This window comes from Acomys russatus, chromosome 1, assembly GCF_903995435.1.
Source record: "Acomys russatus chromosome 1, mAcoRus1.1, whole genome shotgun sequence".
In the NCBI taxonomy this organism is placed as follows: Eukaryota; Metazoa; Chordata; class Mammalia; order Rodentia; family Muridae; genus Acomys; species Acomys russatus.
Window position 1 is genome coordinate 7,951,229 of NC_067137.1, and position 23,060 is coordinate 7,974,288.

The following is a 23,060-nucleotide window of genomic DNA, read 5'->3' on the forward strand; positions in this document are numbered from 1 at the left end:
GGCAGAAACTCATGCAGGGCAGGAACCTGGAGGCAGGAGTGGATGCAGAGGCCACCGGAGGGGGGCTGCTGCTTACCAGCTTGCTCAGCCTGCTTTCTTATAGAACCCAGAACCACCCACCCAGGGATAGCACCACCCACAATAGGTTAGGCCCTCCTCCATCAATCAGGAATTGTAAAAATGCCTTACAGCTGGATCTTCTAGAGGCATTTTCTCACTTGAGGGCTCTGTCCTCTCCTGATAGTTGCAGCTTGTGTCAAGTTGACATTAAACTAGCCAACATACCTGCCTCAGGCAGATGGGCAGTCTTTATGGCCTTGCTCCTGGCTCTCAGAGCCCCACTGTCCTGTCACAGTGGTAGGGACTATGCTAACACCTTTTCTAGGAGACGGACTATAGGCTCATGGAATCCAGGGCCATGTCTGCTTTAGCTCCATGTTTTCCATATTTTCGTAGACAATCTATCTAGTATTGTGCTCAGCATGCAGTTAAAGCCATGTCTCTTCAGTGTGTGAGTAAGGGTAGACAGCTAGACTTTCTTCTTGTCTTATGTGAAAAGTATTTGATGGGAATATTCGGTCAAAAGGGCATTTTCCTACCTGGGGCATCTGTTCTGGAAAGAGCAGCCTTGGTAAGAATAAATTAACCCAAGGAAACATGTCGTTGTGGTGTAGAGCAGTTGATGTTTCAGGCCAGGCGGCAATGCTAGTGGCCTTCTCAGATTTTTTTGCATTCAGCCAGTCTTCTCCTTTTGTAGGAAACAGAGACTGCCTTTAGTCCCCGCTGCTAGAGACAGGAGGAGGCCTCCTGGCAGATGCTCTCACCCACTCATGGTTTTCTCATGGTCTGGAGGCCCCGGGGCTTTGTCTTGAACCACCAGTTTGCCTGTTTGGGGAGTGGTACATAAATGTGTCAATGCCCTCCTTTCTTGCCCTCATGGGTGAAAGCTTGTAGCCTAGAGCACATCTCAGGGCTCAGAGGAGGAGGAAGACGCTGGCAGGAAAGGCTTGGTCCTCTGCGGGGCATGGGGTGCAGGAGTCTGCAGCAGTTTATTTGACATGGTCCTGGGAAAGGAAGGCGCCCTCATCGTTCATTCCTCCGCAGACATCAACTGGAGAAACATGAGTTCCGTATTTACAAAGCCAGAAAAATGGGGACTGGTCCCCCACCTCCCAGGTGTGTACTTACGTAGTGATGGATGACCCCAAAGTGGGTTTGTTAGAAAAAGTCTGTGCTGAAGGCAGAAAGCCTGCATCTGGCAACGTGGTCTGAAAACTTGGCCTCTGAGTCAGAGGCCTGTGCTCGGCTCACCGGTTCCCTTTCACTGATGTCCTCGACCCTCTGGTGGGGAGAGCTTGGGTTCTCACAGTTTCCACACACAGTATTACCACCACTTCTGCCCCCCGCCCCAACCTGGGGTGGTTGTTGTTGTTTTTGGTTTGGTTTGGGTGGTGGGGACAGCTTGTAAAAAAAATCTTTGGTCAGAAGAACAAAATGCTAAGCCGGGCTCCTCTCTAGATGGGAGGCTGAGACGCAAGAGTTATTGGTCGTGAGCAGCCTACACCCTCCGGGTGCCCACCTTGGGGGATACCTATGCTTACACCAAGGGTGACCCCTGACACTGATTCCTGTCCCACCTCCCTCTCACCTCCAAACCAGCCACTCCTTCCCTGCCCTCTAAACAATGGAGTCCTTTGTTTCTAAAGGAGGTGAAATAATCACCAAAGTGACACATACAAAAAAATAAAAAAGAACAGAGTGAAAAATTAGGGTAAGCTTAGTTTAAATATGTTGTGTTCTGCCTGGACTCCAGAAGGCCTGTCTCCTTGCAAGGGGCAACCCCAACTGAGGGTTGAACAGAGTCAACCAGACAAATTGGTGCCTTGTGTTTTGTATGCTGTGGAAGAAAAAAAAAATGGCTGTCAGGAAAGGGTTAAAAATTAGCTTTCTGAGTCAAGAACTCCAAGCAATAGACAGGCACGTTCAGTTTCAGCCGGGAAGAAAGACAAGTGTTTGGTTAGTAACTGGAGATGGCTGGAGCGGGGTTTCTGGCCTCCAGTCTGCTGCAGGTTGAACACTTGGGGACGGCCCAGTTCTTATGGCTATTTGAAGGTGGAATAGAAGCAGGCAGCCTTAGGAGCCCGGGCCCAGGGTTGCACATTCCTCCTTTACACAGAGGGAAGTGGAGACCTGGCGACCTGATTTGCTCTGATTGTCTTAGTGACCCAGCAAAGACAAGGACTAGTGACAGGTCCCCTTCCACCTGGCAGCAGAGTATAGAAGCAAGTCCTAGCAAAGGTGAGGCCCACCTCCTGTTTTGGGTCCTTCTAGGCTGGGATGGACCTCCAGATCATTTGACCTTACCGTTAGTAGTTCTATTCTGTGAAACGGACCCGCACAGAGCTAAGTGGCTGGGATTTGGGCTTGAGGCGCTGCACATAGAGCCCAGAGGCTTCCTGCACACAAGCCTGAGGACCTGAGTTCACATCTCCAGAATGCACTTAAAAGCAAGCATAGCAGCATACATCAGTAAGCACTCCAGTGCTGGAGGGAGACAAGAAAGGCAGATTCCTGGCCAGCCTAGCCTGTTGGTGAGCTCCAGGTTCAGTGAGAAAGCCTGTCTCAGAAAACTAGGGCAGAAAGCAATCAAAGAAGACACCCAGTGTTGGCCACCAAAGACATGCATATGCACACATGTGCATGTGTTCCCACACCCCCATGCATATGAACATGTACACACACACACACACACACACACACACACACACACACACACACACACACACACACACACACACACACACACACATTTTTCTGGCCAACAGAGTTCTTTTAGGCCTGGGATATCCACACAGAGGGAACAACCTTCCCAAAGCAGAAAGGATGTAGGACAGCCTTTGAGAACCAAACAGCCAGCCCCGTTGAAGTCCCACAGGCTTTCAGCACAGCCCTCTAAGAGGAGGAACCCCACCCTAAATAGAAAGCAAATGGGATGGGGAGAAGAAAGGAGCCCTTTCTAAGTGAAGGGGAATTTGGCCCCAGAGGCCCTAAGTTACCATGCCCAGAGCAGGCCTGTGGAGTTAGGGGGCCTGTAGATTAGAAAGCCAGTAGGAATAATGCTTTTCTTGTCTTGGCCCGCAGTGGCAGAAGCAAAGCAGCAGCTGGCGGGCATATGCAGCCTGTTAGGGGCACGCTCCCTCCAGACTGAAAGAAATCCTGCCCAGAGCTTGCAGATCCAGGGTAACCACAGGGGAGAGGGGGTCTGGAGCTCTCTGTGTTCAGGGCAGCTGCTGTTAGGGCCCCTGATATCCTAACTCCTTCAGTTGTTCAAGCAGGGGTCCCCCTCCCAGCCCTGGCCCCTATGGCCCTCCTCATCCGGGACGTGTTGGGTCTAGTGATGGCACCAACAGACCCCAATGGATATCCCTCCTCTGACTAGGCCGGGATGGATGATTTTGGTCCATTCTGCAGGCAGGAATCTGTTTCCCTAATCAGGTCAGGCAGAGAGTGGCTTTTCTCTTCTCTTTATATTCCCTTCTCAGTTCCATATCCAGCCCACAGATTCAAGCTCCTGAGAAAAGTCACAAGGTTGGACCTCAGTGACAAGATGCCCAGCATTAATGTCTGCTAATTAATCCAACAGCCGGCTCCCAGTTGGCCTGTAGATTTTTACAAACCTGAATTAAACGAAGTGTTTATGTGACAGATATGTGGGAGGGATTTCAGATATAATCACCATCAATCTGGCTGCAGCCAAAATAAATTCTGTGAAAAGTAAAACAAACTATCGTGCAGACAAAGTAGGCCTTAGGGGTCTCTAGCAATAATCTGTGTTTTCTTATTTAGCCGCGTCTAATGTTTCTGCTTTCTTCGTGGCTGATAGGATCTCGGTACACAGGGCACTCTTGCTGCAGCCGAAGGGTGGATATGGGCCCCCTCTAGCTCAGGGGAAGGAGACAGGAAGGGATGCTACATTTTTTGTTTTTTGAAGTTTAGTTCCAACAAGCCAGTGTGACTGGGCATGGGGCAGGAGGGAGGGAGCCGCAGTGCCCATGCCTGCTACAGTCTCCACAGGACATGCGTGTGACACCTGCAGCCCCCATCCCTTCAGTTTCTCCAGGACTCCTACATGAGGGAAGACAGGGAGGAGATGAAAACTGATACAGTAAAGGCTTGCCCAGCTTTAAGTCAGCAGCTCCAAGATCCCGTGGTCAAGCTTCCGTAGAGCCTTGCCAATGAAGAGGACCTAGATTCCTCAGCCATCTTCTCCAAGAAGTGTTTGGGTACCTGAGTCAGCCCTGCCTAGCTGCTCTGCGCTGCACCTCGCCTCTCACCACAGCTGTGCATACCCCTCGCTTCCTCCTTCACCCAGTGTGTCTTGTCTTTAGCTGAGGATTACCCAGCTGCTCATCTGGCCGCTGAGGTTGTGCTAACCTGGGTCTGGGCTCTTGGATGCTGCCAGCTGACCAGCCTAAGGGCTTCAGCTTGCATCAGCCAAGGCTTGTTCCACACAGATGTCCACAGTGTGCCTGTGTTTTGGCTCAGCATCCTGGTTGAGATTCCACAACTTTTTTGGAGTTTCTCCCGTCCTCTGCCCATTGCTCCCTCTGCTCAGGTTCAGAAGAAGCCACACCTGTCCATCACACTGCTCCTGTCCATCACACTGCTCCTGTATCCCCACTAGACCCCTGGGCTGGTCCTTCACCTGCCCTGGGAGCACAGCCCCATTCTTCCTCGACACCTAGAATTGCTGTGTATAGCACTCCCACCCTAGTGGGGGAAGGGGGCTCTGAATATCTATCCTGAGAAACCATCAGCCCTCCATTCCTGTTTCCAAGAACCACATCTGCATCAGTGATGCAAGACACAACTTCTCCTTCCCTGGACAAAGACAGCATGGGTCCTGATCTCAGTGGCCCAGTAGCACCAAGTGGTCTGGTTTCAGCTTACAGTTTTAGATACATTGGATAGACCAGAAAAAAGTCTCCATGAGACAAGAGTTTGCTGTGATTTTGCAAATTTATTCATCCATTTATTTGTCCACTCATTAACCCATCCATTCACTAACCCATCCTCTTACTAACCCATCCACTCACTAACCCATCCACTCACTAACCCATCCACTCACTAACCCATCCACTCACTAACCCATCCACTCACTAAGCCATCCATCTATTCACTAACCCATCCACTCACTAACCCATCCATCTAACCCATCCATTCACTCACTAATACATCCATCCACTAACCCATCCATCTAATCCATCCATCCATTCACTCACCCATCCATCTAATCCATCCATCCATTCACTCACCCATCCATCTAACCCCCCATTCATTTACTAACCCATCCCTCCATTCACTAACCCATCCATTCACTAACCCATCCATCCATTCACTAACCCATCCATCTAACCATCCATCCATTCACTAACCCATCCATTCACTAACCCATCCATCCATTCACTAACCCATCCATCCATTCACTAACCCATCCATCCATTCACTAACCCATCCATCATCTAACCATCCATCCATTTACTAACCCATCCATTCACTAACCCATTCACTAACCCATCCATCCATTCACTAACCCATCCATCCATTCACTAGCCCATCCATTCACTAACCCATCCATCTAACCATCCATTCATTCACTAACCCATCCCTCCATTCACTAACCCATCCACCAACTCATCATGTCTGCTTCATGTCAGACACTATACTAAGTCCTTGGAATGTACCAGGAAATTAAAAACCCAAGCCTTCATAGAACCTACCTTCTAATAGGTATAGATGGATGATAAATAATAACCATACAACATAGGAAGTATGTACAGGAGGCAAAATGTCACTGCATAGAACAGAGAAGGCAAGAATTGCAAATGTTGGAGAAGAAGGTGCCTGACATGCTCACATACATAGGATGTCGAGGCAAGCCTTAGACAGAAGGCAAAAGACTTGAGGGAAAGGAGAGCGTTAGCTTAGAGTGATTGAGGAAAAGTGTCTTAGGGAAAGGAAAATAGTCAAGGCACAGGTCCTGAGGTAGAAGTGTATCTGGACTGTTTAAGGAATAGAAGAAGGTCACAGTGGCCAGAGTGTAGTAAGCAATAGAAACCTAACAGGAGACAAACAAACTATATGGGACCCATGAGTACTGGAAGGACTTTCTTGAGTAAATGGATAATGGTCGGCCTCTTTCATAAATCAAGCTAGAGTTTAAGAAATTCAACACATATTTTTGAATCTGCATACTGAGTCCCCAAGGCCACATGGATAGTAAAGTAGCCTGTCCTTACAAGATGATGTTTGAATCCTGACATGGCTTCAGCAGGAGGGCGGAGCTTCAGCAGGAGGGCGGCTTCAGCAGGAAGAAGAGGGTATATGAAAGTCCTTCCCTCCCAAATCATCTGCTTCCAGGCATCACACCAAATTATCTATGCCCCGTTCATCTACCCAGCAGTGCGATGATAGAATAAAACAGGGAATGAAAAAATCTAAAGCCTGAAGAGTCATGAAGAGGCGAAAGATCATCAGGGACGCATGTTATGTGGCCATTACCCCATGCTCTTTTCTGTTTTGCCCTCCCTGCGACCTCATTGGCACTCACTTTGCCTGCTGAGAACCGCCTGTGCTGTTCATTCAAGTTGATGCAAATCTCCAGCCTGAAAAACACATTCAAGGTTGTCTGTTTTGTGAAGGAAATTTACCCATTCCTTCTATTTCGTGCTTTCCTGATCAGATAAGTCCACATTCGGTGCTAATTTTTAAGTCAAATATGCAAGACTCCAACCAACAATAACAAAGTCAGAGTCACAGGTTGCCAAGCTCTGCGAGCTCTGAAAATGCATTCAGACAGTGTGAGGATATTAATAGGGAGCCGGGTATCTCGTTTCAGGCTACAAAGCAGATTCTACGGTGGCGAGGCATGGAAACGCTTAAAGAGAAGAGAGGAGCTCCAACAGGCTTGCCTGAGCTGCGTACCCAGTGACCACCTTCCAGTTCTGACTGCACAGCCTGCCAGTTCAGCCCTGTTTCAAGTAGCATGGGCACCCACTATGTGCAGACACTCCTGGCTCTGTGTGTGTGTGTGTGTGTGTGTGTGTGTGTGTGTGTGTGTGTGCGTGTGTGTGCGCACGCGCGTGTGTGTTCCCAACTGAAACGGGCCCTTTGGAGCTCATCTTGGTTCTCCCTCTATAAGTGATGGTACCAATGTGGACCAGTGACTTTGAGATGATGATGATGGTGGTGGTGGTGGTGGTGGTGGTATTTAACTTTAAGTTTCAGTGGCTGTCTCTCCAGTGTCATTTGAGTGACAAATGCATGTTTGCCTCTTTTAGAGTCCCAGGGTTCTAGATGTGCTTTCATGTGCCTTTTATGTGACAACTTCACCGTGGACCCAGGACTGGCAGGGCAGGCACTGGGAAATTTTTGAGGGTTCACTGATGAGGATAAACTGATATTCTATCAGACATTTGACCTGGGTTTTATTTACTAGGCTCTTTCTCCGCTGCCCCCCCCCCCCCCCCGCATGATGTGTGCTCATGTGCACACGAGTGTGTATATACACGTGTGCTCAGGACTGTGGGGCCTAGAGATCGATGTTGGGTGTTTTTCTTCATTGCTCTCCACCTTATTTTTTTTGAGACAGGGCTTCTCGCTGAACCTAAATCTCACCAATTCAACAGGGCTGCCCAGGGAGCTCCAGAGATCCTGTCTCCGCATTACTGGGGCGCCTAGCTGTCTGTGTGGGTCCTAGAAATCTGAACCCAGGTCCTCCTGACTGAGCTGTCTCCCCCAGTGACTCCTCTGTCCTCACTATTGTAAAGCATAGGGAGTAGGCTTTGATCTTTTAAAAACCTACTTTATTTGGGGTTCTTTAATGCGTATACCTCCCTTCCAACCCACCTACCTGAGATAGGAGAGAAAAGAGGCTAACGGGAACAGAAGAAGTAGACCTTTTTTAGGCTCAGTTCCTTGGGCAGATTTCACTTTTCTTAGGATTCCAGCAGACCCGTTAAACAGCAAACCAGAAATTCAGCAAGGGTGACTGCAACTGTGGCAGCTGGAACCCAGAGCAGCAGCTGGAACCCGGAACCTCGAAGCTTCCTCTGGAGCGTTTCTCTCTAGGAGCGTCTCCAAGTGACACAATGTGATGTGAAGTGACACAAAAGGGAAAAGCCAAGGCTCTGGTTTGGGGCTTGTAGATATCTCCTCTCAGAGTCCATAACAGGATGATTATCAGTTGGCAAAGACCAAGCCCCTGCACGAGGCAGTTCCTCTCCTAGTGGACAAACATCACGCACGCACCCCTCTCACAGGTCTGTTTCCATCCGACAAACATCACACACCCTCATATAAGTCTGTTTCACATCCCACACTTGGTTGGGATAAAAACAAAAACATGTTAACACCCACTAGGGTGTGGGGGGTGGGGCGGAGGGGGGGAAGTCACTGAAATGGGATGCAGAGAACTGACTCATAGAATTGATAACATGGAGATTTTATGGCCATGATGTCCCATTTCATTTTCCAGGTTCTGTTTGTGTCACCTCTGGAGACATGATTCTGAATCAGGTGGGAGGTCTCTGAAAAGAGGAAGCTGGCTCTCTCTCACAGATATCCTCAAAAGACACAGGGCTTTTCACCCTCACTGTTCTCCTACCGTAGAGTCTTATCACAGCTGAGCTGACCTCACCTGCCCTCAGGAGTTCCTTGTCCTCAAGGTCACCAACTGGGAATCCCCCTCCCATCCTTGCAAATGGCAACGTCGCCAACCCTTCCTAAGGCCTGCCTTCGGCTCCCCGACACTGATAAGTTGCTGTCTGTGCCATATGATAGTTATTAAAATGGTCCTTAGAACCAAACCAGGGAAGTGGCAACCCCAGGCTTTGGGCATTTGGTCATCTGGCTTGTCTGTGCCTCTGTTTTTTTGTTGACAAAGCAGAAAAGAACCCATGCTGTGGAGTTATCCTGAGCAGTTAGCATAAGATGAGGCACTGTAACAATGTCTTATTTGTAAGTGTGACATAAACACAGGTTTTATCTCTGACACTTTCCTATCACGTGTTAGAACTTACCACGGAGGATGTGGCACAGTACAGCAGACTGAGTGACTGACTTCCTTACCTAGATGTACAGAGCCAGAGGAGCATCCCACTGTCCTGTTTTCTCGGTGCTTAACACCATGTCAGGTGTTAAGCAGGACACACGTGCTGGAACAATGACCAACGTCATCTAGAGCTCCAAGCCTGTGACATGATGTCTGTGGCTTCATGTCTCCCCTCAGCAAACATCATACGACACGCAATCTGCTAGCTGTTCCTTGCTGGTCATCACATTGTCTTATGGTTTTAAAGTGCAAAGGCCTTCCACCGCGAGCCACCATTCACTGCCCGAAGAAATTTCTCTGCTGAGGAGAGCTGAGAGCTGGCCTGACCTATGGGTATAGAGATAGGAATTTAGACACCAGTTTGACGCTATGTCCCCTGAACAGAGTGAGAGCAGTACGTTTACTCCTGGGGCCTGTGAGGTCCCCATATATAGACCTCGTAACTGATCAAGGTGCAGGGTGTCAGAGGCATGCTCAGTCACAGGAGAAACATCTGTGTCATCCATACACACAAGGCTGGGGGACCATGGTGAGGGCTGAGGGGAAGAGAAGGTAGGAAGACTGTAAGAGCCAGTGGACAGAGAAGATGAGGCAAGGCAGTATGTCACGGGCATGGCAGGACTCAACCAGTGAACTCAGGTGGTAATCAACGTCTCCATCTGAGCGGTGATCTCAGTCACACTGTTGTCGGGATTGCTTCAAGAACGGAGGCTAAGCTGGCTTCTGTTTGAAAAGTAGCTTTAAAAGTAAAAATACAAAAGCCGGTCATGGGAACCGAATGCTGTGATTAGGTAGAAATGACTAGGAAAAGGGAGCAAAACCCCTAAAACAGTGGTTCTCAACCTTCCTAATGCTGTGACCTTTTAATACAGTTTCTTATGATGTCCTGACCCTCAACCACAAAATTCTTTTCGTTGCGTCTTAATAACTGTAATGTTGCGACTGCTATAAATAGTAACATAAATATCTGATATGTAGGACATATCTGATATGCGAGCCCCTGAAAGAATCTTTGACCTCCAAAGGGGTCATGGCCCACAGGTTGAGAACCACTGCCCTAAAGGAAGCAGGCAAGCTGGAGTGTGCAGCACCTGGGAGGCCGTCACGGGGCCAGGCTTGTCATTTTCCTCCCTGCCTCTCAGTGCCCTGTATGGCTTCATGAAAATGGCCCCAGAGCCTATCTATCTGCCAGCTTTGGTTTAGGGAGAGAGAGAGAGTAGTGGAAAGAAACTGCCATGTTTCATTGTAATTTGTAATCTGCTTCCAGTTGCGTTCGCAAAGACAGCAACACTAAAAACCCCTTGGCTGCTGTTATTTATTGGTAGTCATGAGTATAGGCAGTCTTCTAACAGATAATCACACTTGACAGCATTTAGATATAACTGGAGCAGTGATATAAACATGTGTTTATGAATACAACTGAGTGTAGTGTCTGTGGTTGTATTAATATATGAACAATTTAGCTTAGGGATGAGCTGTCAGGGATACCAGCCAGCGCATTCCCTTCACCTATCTCATAATATGATTTTTCAGACCATCTGATGGGCTGAACAAAGAGGAGGTGGTCAACCACTCCTTATGCTCCTCAGGAAGAGCCTTCCATCAAGAAGAGCCGGGGGCCTGCAAGCTGGCTCAGCAGGTAGGAATGCTTGCCACACAAGCCTGACGTCCCGAGTTCAATCCTGATGTCCAGAATTTGATCTCTGCAACCATCCCTGCCCCCTGTGATGGAATGGAAGAACCAACTCCCAAAGTTACCCTGTGACCGCCACATGCATGCCGTCAGGCAAAGCATACAGACATTCTCTCTCTCTCTCTCTCTCTCTCTCTCTCTCTCTCTCTCGCTCTCTGTCTCTCTCTCTCTCTCTCTCTCTCTCTCTCTCTCGCTCTCTGTCTCTCTCTCTCTCTCTCTCTCTCTCTCTCTCTCTCTCTCTCTCTCTCTCACACACACACACACACACACACACACACACACACACACACACACACACACTTGTTTTAAGAAGTGGAGTCTACGTCTCCTCCTGTTGAACCTGGCTGTCATTGTTATTTGCCGCAGCTTAAAGAATTCTCTTGTCAGAGACCCTCATAACATCTGTAGCTTTGTTTTCCTGTCAGGCACCCAAACGATCAACTGATGAATTCTGACTGACTTGCTCAAGGGACAAACCAGTCAACCAATCCCAGCTCCACCCTTAACTCTGGACTCCGATAACCAAATGCCAGGTACAAGAAGGAGAAACAATCTTGGCTCCTCCAGAGCTAACTCCACATGAAAGGAGAAGAGCTAGATGCCCTTTGAATGGTCCTGTCCACATTGGCCAATAGGACTGACTGTTCCATATTAGTGACTGTTGCATATTAGAGTCTCTCTCTTGTGGGGCCTCCTTCTTGCCTGAGGACAGGTTGAGGGAAGTCCCTAATGCCTCTCTTCTCCTTTGCTCATGGACAACGTTGGTGGTTGGTCACAGCTCTTTCCCACGAGCCCAGAGACCGTTGCCCAGAGCTCGAAATAGCAGTCTCAGCTTTGCCATTCTAGAACTAGCAAGCACAGTTCATGTTCTCAACTGAAAGAAAAGAGAATGGTTTATTCCTGTAAGCCACTGACAGTCCCTAGGGCTGGGGACTGCCCCAGAGGCCATGAAACCAGTGATTCAGAAGCCTGGCTGCAGATCCCTACTGCTTGGTCTGGTGGTTTGAATAAAAATGGCCCCCGTACCAGTAGGGAGTGGAGCTACTAGGAGGCGTGGGCTTGTTGGGAAAGGTCTCGGAAGCGCAAGTCAGTTCACTACTGCTGCCTGAGGATCAACACGCAGAGCTCTCAGCTCCCTTCTCCGGCACCATGTCTACCCGCATGCCGCCATGTTTCCAGTCAAGATGACAATAGACCTCTGAATTGTAAACCAGCTCCAATGTTTTCCTTTAAAAGCATTGCCATGGTTACAGTGTGTCTTCACAGCAGTAGAAACCTTAAGTAAGATGCAGTGAGTTTTGAGAGTTACACTTATCTCTGGGCCTCAGCATTCAATGTATTCCTACTCTTTCTCAATGTTATCATTATATTTCCTAAGGAGGGGCCTGAAGGTGTGGGTCACCCGCACCCTGAGTGAACCCTGCTGGGGAAACTAGTTTGGCTGATGAAATATTTGTGGAGTTCTTGGTATATTTGGGGTACTCTAGTATATTCAAGGACTCTGAGCCCCAGAAGGGAGAAGAGACCTCTAAAGGGTAGACATGGATTACGGTAAGAAAGAAGGACTGAGTATGACCCCAGAGAGTCAGCTCCCAGGTTGGGAGATGGACAGTCCCTAGATCCCATCAGGAAAAGGCAGCCAGCCAGGAGGGCGGTCCCTGTGCTTGGCTCCAGACATGAGTGGAAAGCATGAGCCGACTCGGGAGGATTTTTCCTAGGGAGAATTTTTTTTAAACATCAGGCATAACTGTCAAAAAGAACCAAGGCAAGGCATGAAGCACACGGAAGATGGGGTTGACACAATAGGGTCAGGAAAGTTCAAGGTGCCGTCCCTCTTGGCAAGCTTGGCAGGAATGTTAAAAATACAGGCGGGGACTGGGAACCTCATGACAGTAAAATTTTAAGGCTTCATTTTTGGTAAAATATGACTTGCTGTCAGGTATATGAGTTGGTAGCTTTGATGCAAATATGTAATAAATCTCACCTCTTCACTGAAATCTGAAGAGATTTTCTTTGTATAAATAAAAGCATGAGTGTGATAAAATGGCTTTTGATCACCTCACATGAAAGGTGTTACGAATTGTCACACTGTTACCGTAATTAAAGTACTGTGGAGTGCGGAGGGGGGATACCCCATTTGCAGACCTCCCCACCTGCCTCTATTTAAAGGGCATTTTTTTTGTTGAAAATCTCACTTACGTAACTTTGGTATAGTTTTGACCTTGTAGTTAGAAAGAAAAGTTTAAAAAAAAAAATCATCTTAGTGTTGAAACCTATGGATGACACTGGCCTTTGCAAAAATAAAACTCCTTTTCAGCCTTCACATCAGAGATGGTCCTAAGAGCTAGTAAGCATTGCCTAAAGGCTCCCTCCCTCCTTCCCTCCCACCCTCCCTCCCTCCCTGTCTCCCTCCCTTCCTTTTTGCTTCTTAGGCTCCCATCTGTTAAGTTGAGATGGAAAGTAAGTTGTTGAAGATGAGTTTTTGTATTCGCTCTTTCATACATCCTAGTGCTTGCCCACAGTCAGAAGCTGAGACCAGCAGAGGGTTCGCTGTGGCTTAAACACCTGTGCCATCTACTCACACACACTGGGGTATCTATCACAAGGGTAGTTGCCTTGGCAACCACGTCTTGTTTCCCAGTGTGTTCTTGTTTTGGTATTATGACAGACAACAGCCAGCTTTGTCCTGTTCAGCTCTTCTTAGTGGATGAGTGGATATGTCTGAGCATGCTCTTTTACTCTTCTCAAGTGGTCCAGTGAGAGATGTGCGTGAGGATGGATGCTGACAATAGCCAGGCATTTGTGTGGTTCTAGTGCCTGCTTACTGTCATTGCCCTTGTGTTTAGTGCAGCACTGGGGGCATGAGAGCAATATAGCCGAGACTGAACGCGGTAGTGGTCTGGGTAATGTGGCTTGTAAAATCATCCTGGGGTTTGGCAGTGTTGTGGCTGGGAATTGTCTATGCTGAGGGAGGGGGAGTTGAGGGCTACCTATCTCCTGGAGGCTTCTCCTGGCTGCTCACCATGGCTGCCACGCAAGCTTGGTTCTCATGGTGGAGTCAGGGAAAGCCAAAAAGCTATGCTTCAGGCTTAATGGCATCTTGCATCATTTAAGGTCACAGAGTGTGCGTTCTGTGCGTCTTGGTCACTCATCCTCGAGCCAGCTTTTCTGAGTCTGTTTCAGAAACTGGGAACAGCGTGTTCTGTTTTAGCGCTCCTCCTAAGTGTCCTACTGCAGTCTGCATCCCTGGTCTAGAGGAATGTTAGACCCTGCTTGGAAGTCCTCTGAGACGTCCTGCCGTGAACTGATCTTGATCGCACTGAATTTATAGAGTGCCTTGAGAACAGTGAGCTTCTTTTAAGGCGGGTACGCACACACTCTTTACTATTTGGGTTTTCCTGTATATCTTTTGATAATTTTTTTAAATCATGTTTTTCCTTCAGTTAGATCTGGAGCATTTTGAGGTGTTTTGCAGTTTTCATGAGTAGGTCTTTTTTTCCCCATGGTGTTTTGCACCAGTTATTGTAGAGCAGAGGCAAACTGGACCGTTCACACATTAAAGTTGTGTTTGACTGTCTAAGGGAATCAACTCTGCCCTCAGTGGTTTCTTCCAGCCTCTTCTCCCAGGCTTTCTAGGAATATACTTTTATTGTATGCCAACACTAGCCATTTAGTTTCAGATCTTTATGTTTTACTTCTTTTTCCCAACTTTGAGTGGTCCAGGACCTCCGTCCAGGGCGGTGTGACGTCATCGTAATGGGGGTTCTTATTGTGAACACCGGAAGCAGTAATTACAGCATTTCGTCTTTGAGTGTGACATTTGCTCAAGTTTCTCGCTGACATTCTATCTCCAGGGGGGAAAGTCTTTCCACCTTGTACCGGCTTGCTGAGGGTGTTACGTTTCATGAAATTATTTTTCTGCTGCTGTTGAGATGATCATAGTTTTTTTCTTTTTTCAGTTTGTTAATTGACCACTGGTTTTGAAATGTTGTTCTAAAATGACATCCTATCCTAGGAAATACGTCTGCTTGATTTTTCTCATTTGTGTTGAGAGTGATTTTCGTTTGCTTGTAACTCCTAAATCAGTCAGTATTTTAGTCGCCTGAAAGCCGAGTGCTTTACTGGCCTGAACTGACTCTAACGCTGTCTTGTTCATTTGACTTTTGGTGATGGCATCCATGGTCATTCTCTTCAGAGATTTATTGGACGTTACAGGAGGATGTAATGGTATTTGAAATGTACCCTTAATTTTTAAAAGTTGATATCATAGAGGGAAGTGGGATCATCCCGACTGGAGCTCGGTGCCTGCCCAAAATACAATCCAACAGTGTATTGGACGGCTTAGGGGTTGACAGTAGCTCGCCTTATGATCCAAGTGAGCATAGCTCATCCTCACCTGAGAAATTGTAGATACGTACAGGCACAGAACCAGACCACGCAGAATCCAGGGTGTAGGCAGGAGACTAATGAACTCCTGGTTTCCATGACAACCAGAGGTGGCTTCTCTGTGATGCTAAGGGAGCTTAAGGTAGCAGGTTTCTCATCTCGTGAAGCCACTTTAAGGTTCCATTTATTGTTTTATTCTGTGAATTTTTTTCCTTAAAGAGAAGTTTCAATTTGCACAAGCTTTAGACCCCCAAAAACCTGAGTGTACTCCTTATATGACTCAGTTTGCTGGCTACCTACCAAGCCTGGACCCTGTGCTCTGAAAGCCCCTTCCTGGCACCCCTGATAATTCTCTCAGTTTAGCAATTAGAGTGGGTGGCAGATTAAATTACCCTGTTGCTTCCCAGCTGGGCTGGAAGAACTGCAGTCTGACATAGAAGCCGGTGGGTGTCACACGGAAGCGGTGCTCAGCCAGCTCACACATTTCGCTCCACGGGGGCACGTGATCAAATTCATTATTAACGCTGAGCTGATCTGGTTACCTTGATTGACACTAAGTGATTTCAGCCCAAGCTATATTTGTCTTCACGGGGGAAAATGAGCACCGTGGAGCTCAAAGGTTATTTTCCTCTTCAAATACGTTTGGGCCTGTCACTGCTGAGTTGCGCACCCTGACATCAAAATCAGTCCCACGGGCTTTGGGAGACAGAAAATGACATCATGGGCCAAAAATGGTGTCAGCTTAGCTTTATTTTTTTTTTTCCATTCACTTTTTGAACCCTGACAGAGAAGTCAGTTGTCTAGAATTTGCCAGGCTTCTAGGCAAGGAAAAGAAGAGCTAGTGGTGCCTACACTAGTTTGCACACACTAAAAAAGCTTCCAGCGTGTGCTTCCCTGCCACTGCAGCCCTTCTCTTTTATGGTTAAGCTTAATTAGCTTTATTTTTTTTAAGGTTTTGTGTCTACTTGATAAGCATAATGAATTATTTAAGCTGCTATTGAGTAAAATGTTAAGCTCCTAATCATTTTATAGTGCTCAAAAGAAAAAATGCTGTTCATGAGGCGCTGCTGTGAAGGCTGTTATCTCAGTGGCCCTATTTTATGTTTACAGGGTTATGTTGTGTACATGCGAGACCCTTGTCCAACCCAGGATCGGGGGAGACTCAGAGAATGCTGGCCACGGGTCTCAGCTGGAAGTTTAGATTAGACAGAGCCCAAAGACACTAGCTAGAGTACTCTGTCTTAAAGTGAATGCTGCTCTACCTGGAGGATTTCGCTATTTTGGGGATGAAGCAAAAAGTTAAATTTAATGAACGATGTTTTCTTTTCTTTTGAACTTTTATTTATTTGAAAATTTCATACATACATACCTACATTCCATGTATCTGTTTTATTGAGTATATTCTGATCACGGTTTCCTCTCCCCACCCCCACCCCCTGTCCCCTCCCAGATCCAATCCACCACCCAACTCCACACCATCTCTCTCTCTCTCTCTCTCTCTCTCTCTCTCTCTCTCTCTCTCTCTCTCTCTCTCTCTCTCCTTGGAAGTCAAGCAAACAACAACAAACAGACCAAAACAACAACAAAGAACAGCTTGATCATCTAACCCCTCTCCTCCAACTCTCCCCAGACCCTCCTTAGATCTCTCTCCCAACCCCAAGCACTCTCTCACAGTTATCTATTTAACCCACTGAGGCCAATGGGTGCTGTCCATGTGTGCTTGTGTATGGGGTCATCCACTGGGGCGTGGGGAACCTACCTTTGGCCACACTCCTAAAGAAAAGGGAGTCTTTGTCCACTAGGAACAATTAACTGCAGATAGCTCCCCAGCTAGGCCCAATCCAGGCTGAAATTTTTAAACGGCCTAACCTTGCAGTAATTACTTGGGTGGAGGGTTCTTCTGGACTTGATGTTAGAAAAGAATCGGGGCGGGGGTAAGTATCCAAGTGTGAAGCTCAGTGCGAAATTATGTACTTAGCAAGCACACGGCCCTGGGTTCGAATCTAGCCTGGTGTGGGGGTGTGGGGTTGGGAAGTAGGGGTGTGAGGTGTGGAGTTGGGGGGGAGGTTGGGGGGAGGAGGGATGAGGTGGGGGTGAGGTGGAGTATGGAGGTATGTGGTAGGGTGGGGTAGAGTCGGGGTGGGTAGGTGAAGTGGGGGTGTGTGCAGGCAGGGAGCGGGTGGAGTGAGGTGGGGGTGTGTGGGGTGGGGGTGAAGTGAGGTTGGGGAGGGGGTGTCTCAATCCTTGTTACTGTTCTTGGCATAGTATATGCATTAGTTTCACTGCTGGTATAGACGGGTGGACCCTCTAGATTGGAGTCCATGAGTGAGCGAGCTTTGGGCAGAGAAGTGAGAAGTGTCTTCCAGGTATCTGTCTCTAGGCCGGTTCTCCTACATCAGCTGAGTTGGGAGGGAGTTAACACTGAGCTTTGGATCATAGTGTTTTCGCTCTCTTTGCTCTGCCCTCCAGGAAGCCAGCCTTCTCTCCAGGGAGAAGGCAAATGGGTGGTTTCACATTCAGCCGAGAAGTGGGAGACAGCACTCCATGATCTAAGGAGACCATCTTAGGAGAACATGGTTTCTTTTATATAAATGCAAATAAAAATGCATGTAAACAAGTATTTTTTATTTGACGTTAACTTTTATTGGTCCAAAGCATGTGTTGTGTTAGAGCGGTGACTAGTGCCTTTTAAAAATGAGGTTTTGAAATACCATTCTGCCTATGTAACTGAGACCAAGAACCTCTGGCACAGGGTCTGGTGTAAGCCCCATAATAATAGCTGATTAGCAACGAGACAACTTGAGGTGCCAAAAATGTTTTCTGTAAAACCTTCTACTAAGTGAGAAAAGAGTTGTTCCTTTCAAGTTTATCCAAATGGCTTTTATCTGGGAAATCTTTCCAAGCAGACCTCAAATTCATCATCTTGGTGTGCAAACATGTATATGTGCATGTGGATACCCTGGCTGGCTAGTATTTTCTTGTCTAGTTGGGTCAATAGGAGAATAATGTGTCCAAAAACATCATGAGAGAGGATGGATAAAAACCCAAGAGTGAAATGTAATAAACATATCAAAAGTGTTTATTATGTAAGAAGCGATATCTTTGCCTTGGAGCTAGCTGCCTTTGCAGGACTTGAGGATGCCCCATCTCTGGCCTGCAGAAGAAGCCCTGAGCATCAGCAGCCACAGCGACAACAACGTTCATGTTTGTGGGAGCATCCCTGTTTTGTTGAAACTGGAGAAGCAAATAGGTACTTCCTAAAGAGAAATAACTGAGATAATGCATGTTCTGGCAACAAGTACTTACCTAAGAATGTGTATGTGTGTGTAACCATACATGTATATGTATATATATTAACCATAAAGTTTATATATAGGTGTGTATGTGTTTATATATGTAGTGGAGTCCTTGGTCAATTCATCTGGAAGTCTAAGTGGCTAGACTTCTTGGGATCCGAGATGTAGTGTCCCTGCACATGTCTGTCTTGCATCATCTGGGATCCTGAAAGGTTTGGACTCAGCAGAAGTGACCGGGGGATGATGTGGCAGAGCCGAACACCGCCATCCGCTGGATGTGAGAACTCTCGTTGGCTTGAGACCTGACCATGTTGAAGGTGAACCTGTGACTGACTGTAATCTTGAGTGTATTTGACTCAGTTTCCTCACTTGTGAATAAGGAAAATGATGCTTTCTTTCCCAGGTCCTGAGGACACAGACGGAAGAAGACAACAAACACCCCCTCTTTGTTACTCCGCACCTCTTTTGGGAAACCCTTCACTGTCTGGATAGATGAAGACTTTCCAGGAACTAATGGCTCTTGCCAGGTCTCATTAAGTCTCAGAAGATTTTCCCGAATGTTTTTGTGTTTCTTTGTGGTCCCTGGGCAGAGTTTTAACTTGACATAGTTCTTGAGGACCCAGTATGTCTTCACGGTGTGAAATCACTTCCGGGGAGGCAAGGCCCAGTGGAGAAGTCCCTGTGTTGTTCTCTCTGTGCCTTCATTCTTTGTCCTCTGCTCAGACCTCCAGGCCTGTCCTTAACGCCCGCGGAGTGTTTTGGAGAGAGTTGTGCTCATGGTTAGTGACACTAAAGGGGACCACTACACAGGAGGCTGCCTCTTCCACCCAAACGCTGGGTAGGCCCTGGTCCCTTCTGACTCTGTCAGAGAGTGAGAGGAACAGCTGTCAGTAAGCAGGGCCTTGGCTTGGTTAGACTCAGGGCCACCATTCATTACACACACACACACACACACACACACACACACACACACACACACACACACAGAGTGAGCCCCTTTTCCACCCTCTTTCGCAGCAGCCACACTGCGGTACAGGTTTCACGATGGGCTTGAGACCAGAGGGCCTCCTGCAACTGGAAAACTGGAACGGAGTACATGTGTCTTTTTTAAAATTAATATTTACTTATTCACTTTTACATCCCAATCGTAGCCTCCTCCCTCCTCTCTTCTCGGTCCCACCCTCCCTCCCATTTCCCCCTATCCCCTAGTGAGAACATCTAGAACGTCATGGGTTTCCCAGGAAGTTCAGAACCACCTACTGTTTGCGACTAGCATGCTCTTCCTGTTCTCCCTTGGGGCCTTCGGGAATCTTGGCTTGCAGAGGACCTCCCAGGCCTCAAGATAGATAAAATACCACTGCACCAGCTACGCTCACCTCTCCCTGTGTTCGGGGACTGAGTGTTGAGTGTCATTTGCTGGACCACGTGGCCAGTCACTGCTGACCTGCACTCTGCTAGAGACATGTCCCCTTCTATCATCTGGAGCAGCCAGAGGGCTGGTAGGGTGGCAGGGGTGGGAGGGAAGGGGAGGAGGGGGACACAGAGCAGGGAGGTGCAAGTATAGCACAAGCCAGTCAGGCTTCTTATAGCATACAGAGCCTGGGGGTCAGGGGAGTGGCTGAATTGGAGATGAGAGATGGGGGATGCCCAAGAAGGGGAGAGCGAGCTGTAGGCCTCCCTATCTCCCCCTGCCCCTCCACTGAGCTCTGGTGGGACCATGGACTGTGGTTCTTTCCTGAGGTCCCGTGCCAGGGCTGCCCAATGTGGCCCAGGGCTGTGCAGTCTGATGCCTTTCACAGCCAGATGTCATCATCGGTGTCTGTGGAAGGTGCTGCCTGGCCACAGAGCTGACAAAAATGGGCATTGAAGGTGGGCAGGGAGCTGGTCTGTAATTACGGAGGCAGCTGAGATGCTGTTCCCAGGGGATCGCCTTTCAGCTTAGCGTGCCGCCGTCATTTATAAGCCCCGTCTGCAGTAACGAAATAATGAAGCAGGCCAGTGTGGCTGGATTTGGGATAAGACTTGTATTCTTCTCTTCCCACTCCTCTGCCTCTCACCCTCTTTCTCCAGCTGACCTTTGGCATTCCAAGATCCCTGGACCTTACCACAGAGACAGTAAAGGTTGAAAGTACCGAGGACTACTCTGTAACGCTCAGCTCTTGTTTGAAAAAGTACGTTGAATATCCCTCTTCCAGACAGCCTTCCAGGGTGTCTGTTCCCCAATATGCTGCTTGCTTTCACATGGGTGGTTCCTTCTGTGGTAGCTGGCTGGCCCTGCAGTGCCCTGGGGAGAGCTCAACAGCTGGGCTCTTCTAGATGTCAGTTCTGCTGTTCCCACAGGGATAGCAGTACATTCTAGTGTCCATTCTGAGGCTCTGGGTAGGGGCAGTCTCCTCCAGCAGCGCGGAAGCTTCAGTCCTGCCTCTTTTTCTTCAGAGCAGGTATCCAGTGTTTTTTGTTTTTGTTTGTTTGTTTGTTTTGTTTTGTTTTGTAGAATAGGAGTACTGCACAGGGAACAGATGGATGGAAACATGCATGGGGTGGTGGAGGGGGTGGTGGTGGTGGTGGTAGGGGGGCAGGAGGAATGGGGGGGTGGGGGAGGGGTGGGAGGCGGGGGGGGGCAGGGGGGTAGATGGTGGCTGAGGTGTGGAGTGCCTATATCCAGCCCAGCGCACTTCTCTAAGGAATCCCAGCATCACTGATGCAGTTAGAAGTCCCCAGAGGACCCTGAGCCTAGATGACACAGGGACCCAACACTGGCCTGTAGCTATGCTGAGGGAAGATGAGGATCCCTGCTCTAGTTGGCTCTTGGACGACAGTGGCATGGGAGCTGTACTGACAAAGCTGGGATACTGTGTCTCTCATCCTCTGGCATTGCTCACGAGCCCTGTTCTCACTGGATCACCTCAGTCTCCTGGGCATCATCCTATGACATTGCAAGTAAAGGGGCCTGGAACAGTAGATGCATGGACTGCTGCGTGGCTTTTGTTTTTGTTTTTGTTTGTCTGCTTATCACAAACTTAATTGCAATCAGTGGAATTTCTGGTTTATTGAAAATTCTATTATAAAATAAAACTGTAGCATTTCTTTTTGAATGTGGCCAACGGGCTACGGATACCGCAGCAATTTAATATTGACCCACCATGACCTCTTTAAACACAGTTTCTTCATTTTCATCTTACAGTATTTCCCTTTCTCCCTAAATCTGTATAGTTACTCCTCCATACAATCTCACTGCAACGTGTTTATGCTTTTCTTATTCTTTATAATAAAACATATGTATTTAGTGAAATTAACTTGGCAAATATGTTGTGACCCAAAGCCCTCTATGTTAAACTTTTTATCAAATATCACCTAAGACAATTACTGTAAGTAATCAAAAGACTATAAATATAAGGGATTTTTAAATAACTAAAACACAATGCTACTAGCGATGTGTTTGCCTTTTACCCAGGAGGGCTTTCTTTTGTCGGTTTTCTGTCCTGACTAAATTTCAGTATTACTTAGTGTCAACCTGTGACGGTGTCATGCCTCACTTCTGCTGTCTCTTATGTAGTAGATGTACTGAGAAACTGTGTTCATGAGGTACCCGGGCATAACAGAAGTTGTGTTATTGTAGTGGCACTCAATTCTTCCTCCTGCCTTTCTTCCTCTATTTTTCCCAGTTGTAACAAAATCGCACCAAACGTCATTTCTAACGGACCCATCAGCTGATTCAATTACACCAATTGGTTGGATGACTAAGAAAAATTAATTGTAGTCATTGCACACATTTATATTTGAAAGCTTCAAGAAAAAGATTTGGGTGGAACGTAATCGTATCTGGTCATTTTATTCTAATATAGTGTCCTACTTTATACAATGTGCTCTGAAAAGTTAGAAAATCAAGATATTGTTAATGTGTCTTGCTAGTACAAAGTTGTTTTTAAACATTTTTCATATTCGTTTGTCTATTTTGTGTGTCTGTGTGTGCCATGATGTGCAGGTGGAGCCGGAGGGTAACTTACAGGAATTGCTTCTCTCTCCTTTTCCACTCATGTAGGTCTTGGGAATCGAACTCTCACCATCAGGCTTGGTGGCAGTGCTTTTTAGCTGATGAGCCATCTTGTGGTGTGTGTGTGTGCCCATGAGTGTATCTGTGTGTGTCTGTTTGTGTGTGTGTGCATATGTCTGTGTGTCTTTGTGTGTGTGTATATGTACCTGTGTGTATCTGTGTGTCTGTGTATCTGTGTGTATGTATGTGTATGTCTGTGTGTATACTTGAATACAATTTTTGGAGTTATAAATTAAGCTCATTTTGTTTGGAGATTTGCTTACTTTTTTATCTAACTTAGTCAATCCAAAAACCACTGTCAAGGGAAATGACCAAATCAGAGCAACTTTCAGTCAGGAAAGATAAGACAACAATGAAAGAGATCTTTACTTGTTTTAATTTTATTGACATGTATGTGTCTGTGTAAGTGTCAGTTGTGAGCTGCCTGAAGTGGGTTCTGGGAACTGACTCGGGCCCTCTGCAAGAGCAGAAAGTGCTCTCAGCCACCGGGTCTTCATTCCATGCACTCCAGAGGGCCTC